A 5,000-nucleotide genomic window follows, 5' to 3' on the forward strand; every position below is an offset into this window, starting at 1 on the left:
ACAGAGGCAGAGAGCGAAAGCAAGGGAGAAAGAAAGCGAAAGAGAGGAGAAGGAAAGAGACAGACACAGAGAGAAAGAGAGAATTAGGAGAGAGTCAAAGTCAGGAAGAAAGAGAGGAGGAGGAAACAGACAAGAGAGAAAGAGAGGAGAAGGAAAGAGACAGACACAGAGAGAAAGAGGGAATTAGGAGAGAGTCAAAGTCAGGAAGAAAGAGAGGAGGAGGAAACACACAAAAGAGAAAGAGAGGAGAAGGAAAGAGACAGACACAGAGAGAATGGGAGAAGGAAATAGTCAGAAAGAAAAAGAGGAGGAGGACACAGACAGAGAGAGAGAGAGGGGAAGACCCAAGAGCGACGAGGCAAGAGGACAGACCCAGTCAAGTGCAAGGGGGAAGCTGAACATCACGTGAGGCACCTGTGTTGCACATGCGGCCGGGTGCTGGTGGCGGCGTGGCAGGCTGCGGTCCATGAGACTGAAATTCCGGTAGACCAGAGAACGCGGGGGGGAGGCAAGGGACAAGGACGGGGAGGGAGGGAGTGGAGAGGGAGGTTGAAAGGAAAGGGAGTTGTTGGAGGGAGGGAAGTTGGAGGGAGGGAGGTTAGGAGAAAGGAGGGGAGGCTGGAATGGAGAGGGAGATTGGAGGAAGGGAGAGAGGTTGAAGTAAGAAGAGAAACAGATTAAAGTAGGAAGGAAATTAGACTTGAACGAGGGAGAGAGAGAAGAGACCAAAGTGAGAGCGAGGGAGAGAGGAGAGACCAAAGTGGGAGGGAGGGAGGGAGGAGAGACCAAAGTGGGAGCGAGGGAGGGAGATAAAAGAGGGAAGAGAAGGAGGCATGGAAGAGGAATCGAAAGTGGGGTCAAGTGAGGAACACAGACTCACGAAAGGAAAAAGAGTAGAACGAACTCGGGAAGAGGGAAGAAGAGGAGAGAGAGAAACTCAAAGTAGGCAAAGGGAGGGTGCACTTAAGGGGGATGGAAGGACGGGAGTAGTGATCCTGAGGTGGGGGTTGGGGGGGGGGGGTCGTCGGGGAGAAGTTGCTCACGCGGATCTTGATGCTGAAAGTCCCCTGGTGCTCTGGGCTGCCGAGCGTGTTGGCGGTGCTGCGATCAATTTATTTTAGTTCTAAGGATACAATGAGTTCATGATTAAGGTAGTACTGAGGGCGTAAATATCCTTAACAGCCATGATAATAATGATATCAATAATGATAATAATATTAATGATAATTATGATAATTATTATAATAATAATGATAATAACAATAGTAATAACAATAATAAAAATGATATTGATAAGATATTTATTAATAATAACAAAAAAACAATAACAATAGTAGTAGTAATAATAATTATAATAATAATGATAATAATATTATTATTAATGATAATAATAATAATAATAATAATAAAATAATAATAATAATAATAATAATAATATTAATAATAATAATAATAATAATAATAATAATAATAATAATAATAATGATAATAATAATAATAATAATAATAATAATAATAATAATAATAATAATAATAATAATAATAATAATAATAATAATAATAATAATAATAAATAATAATAATAATAACAATGATGATGATAATGATAATAATAGTAATAATAAAATCATAATAATGATAATAATTATCATTATCATTAATATAATAATAATAATAATCATAGTGAGAATAATATTACTAATAATGATAATAATAATGATAATAATAAAAATAATAATAATAATAATAATAATAATAATGACAATAATAACAACTACAACCATAGCATCATTAATATTATCATCAATGTTTTCTAGTCAAGAAATTTATTCCATAATGCCATTACATCTTGTGTTTCCTTAAATGTTCATCCAAGTCCTGCCGAGCGAAATAAGTTTTAATTGTTAAGCTTTGCTCAGTTTCAAAGATTTTTCTCTTTTTGTTTTTTGTTATTTGTGGAATTATCAAATTTATATTTTCAACGTATGATATCCGATGTGTGATTTCATTTTTTGTTTCCTTTTATTTCCTTTCTATTTGTTTTCCTTTTTGTATGAGCAATTTGATTTATTTTATCGTTCTTCAACATCAGTATTTTTTTCGCATCTACGAATTTAACATTTTCCGAGACAAGCACACAAAGGTGGCGCTCAAACAAATACACAAACACGGGTATAGAGAAATACACACACGCACCTACACACACACACACACACACACACACAAGCATGCACGTGTTCAGTCAGCATTTAAGTATTATCGCAATGGTACGAGACTACGCTGTGTTTATTCAGTCGAGGCAGCACGATTCAGCATTTTTCCTCATTATGGTGATTGCTGCTCTCAGTGATTCAGCCCAGCTTCGACTCTGATGTAGCCTGCATTCCCTCTGGATGTGCGGAAAGTTACAGATATCAACTTGGACTGTGGCGTGCTTGCCCTTGGCTATGTCCAGCATCTTTCTTATTCTTATTCCATATTTGGTGCACTCTTCATATGAGACGAACTCTTCACTCGGCGATCTGTGTACTGCAGACGGGTTCTGTGTGCTGTGTGATTACAAGAGCCCAGGAAGAGACTTTTTTAAGATGAGGGTTAGAAGTGATCGTGTTACATCGCTCGCCTGAAATGTAAACCACTGTAGTTCTATACCTTAAGTACTGTACATATTCTGATCTATCAAAATCTGTATTTTTTGTATGTGATATGTGAGTGGGGGTGAAGATAACCCATGTTACCTTATTATTTTTAAATATAAAGTCTCTCTCTCTGTCTCTCTCTCTCTCTCTCTCTCTCTCTCTCTCTCTCTCTCTCTCTCTCTCTCTCTCTCTCTCTCTCTCTCTCTCTCTCTCTCTCTCTCTCTCTCTCTCTCTCTCTCTCTCTCTCTCACACACACACACACACACACACACACCTAACTGTCTGTCTGTCTGTCTGTCTGTCTGCCTGCCTATATGTTTGTCAGTCTCTCTTTTAAGGTAATGCAATGATTAGAATCCATTCAGTCAAATGCTTCTGACTCTTTCTAAATCTTCCGCGGCTCTGATGGTGAACACGTGCGTGTGAATTCCTATGCATACTGAATAGAAATTAAGTCATATTAATCAGGTCCTCAGAGTCAGCTTTAGAACAAACCCAATAAAAATGTTTTGCCTATCTCTTTAGCGTCGAATTTATTCAAGGCAATTACTCTTCTCTTATGATTTGGACATCAATTGAAATTCCGTAATATCGTTGAATTTGCTTCTTCAAACCAGGTCTCACTCAGAATTACATTTAAAAAAAAACGAAACTTATATAAAACGAGGTTTGCGCAACTCGTCATCAGAGCGACAGAATAAAACGATATTCCCATATACACACAAGATGAAATTACACTGAATATAAAGGGATGTGTTGGTGACAGGAAAGCTCCTGGTGGTTTCCGAAGTACGTTTTGACAAGATCGGTTTGGTGAAGGTCTATTCTTGTCACCGCCGATACGAAAGCTGTCTATTTACGAGTGTATCCGGATTAGCAACTCTCCAGCAAAAAAAAATAGGAAAACCCTTATTTTGCGGGGGTGGGGGGAATTCCATGAGCAAGAATTCTACCAAAAAGAGGGCGTGGCTTTCTTGAGATAATCTCAGCAGGCGATGTGACATAACAGCGGCTAGCTAAAAGGGCCAAATGTCAGTCAAGGATTTTCTTTCCTGTTTGGAGAACGATTTTCAGCCGCTTTAGAATTTTTATTATTAAGCCTTTTTTTCCTTTTGTCTTCTGTCGTTCCCCGGTTCATTTACCTCCCTTAGCTTTCACCCTTTTTATCTTCCCTCCGCCCTGTTCCTTCTCGACCTTTCTCTTTACTATCTTTCCTACTTTACTCTTTACCTCATTCTCCTTCTGTTCCCGGTTTCTCTCCTCCCCCTCTCCCCTACTCCCCTCCCATCCCTTGTCCTCTCCCCGTCTCCCTCTTCCCATAAACATCCCCCTTCCTTTCGTCAACTTCTCTTCTCTCGCCTCTTGTTTTCATTTTCTTTGATCTTTCTTCTTCTTAATCTTTTCTTTCTTTTCACACTTCTTTTCCTCTCATCCTTCCTATTGTTGCCTTTCTATTCTCGTCTCTTCCTTTCTTTCCTCTCTCTGCCATCATCTTTCCCCTATTCCTTCCATCTTTTTCCATTTCCCCTTTCTTTCATCTCCCTTACCTTCCTCCCTACAATCCTTTTTTCCTCCCCTCATTCTCCCTTCTCTCATTTCCTTTCTTCCTCATCCTTTCCTCCCTCACGGTTCTCCACGTCCTCTCCCCAACCTCTCCTATCCTTCTTTTCACTTCCTTTCCCTCCCTTCCCTCTCCATACGTACGTAACGCCACTAACCCCCCCCCCCCCCCCCGCTTACCCTTCCCCCGCTGCCTGCCCCCCCTCGTTCCCCCCTTCCCCCGCCGCCTCCCCCTCCCCGCTCCCCCCTCCCCCGCTCCCAACCGGCCTCCTCCGCGCAACCAAGCGAGGGGGGGGGGGGGGGGGCGGGGCTAAATTTGCATAAGGGGCAATTTCTGATTTTGGTGACCGTGAAACAGCCACGTGATGTAGAGATGGGGGGGGGGTGAGGGGGGGTTGAAGAAGGAGGGAAGAGCGTCCTACTTGCCCTCTGACCGCCTGGCATATCCTTAGGCAACTGGGAGTGCGAATAGGGTGGGGTCTGTCTCTCTGGTCTCCGGTTGGATTTCTAGCCTTTTATTTTTCTTGTAATCTTCCTTTCTCTCTCTCTCTCCCTCTCCTCCCCCTCCCTCTGCCTCTCACTCCTTCCTCCCATCTCTCTCTCTCTCTCTCTCTCTCATTCTTTCCTCTCCTTCTCCCTCCCTCCGCCCCTCTCTCTCGCTTTCTCATTTCTTGTTCCCCCCTCCCCCTCCCTCCCTTTCTCGCTCTCTCTATCTTTAATCATTCCCTACCCCCTCTCCCCCTCTCTTTCTCTTTCTCATTCCTCCTTCTCTCTCTCTCTCTCTCTCTCTCTCTCTCTCT

Source organism: Penaeus chinensis, chromosome 27, assembly GCF_019202785.1.
Source record: "Penaeus chinensis breed Huanghai No. 1 chromosome 27, ASM1920278v2, whole genome shotgun sequence".
Classification (NCBI taxonomy): Eukaryota; Metazoa; Arthropoda; class Malacostraca; order Decapoda; family Penaeidae; genus Penaeus; species Penaeus chinensis.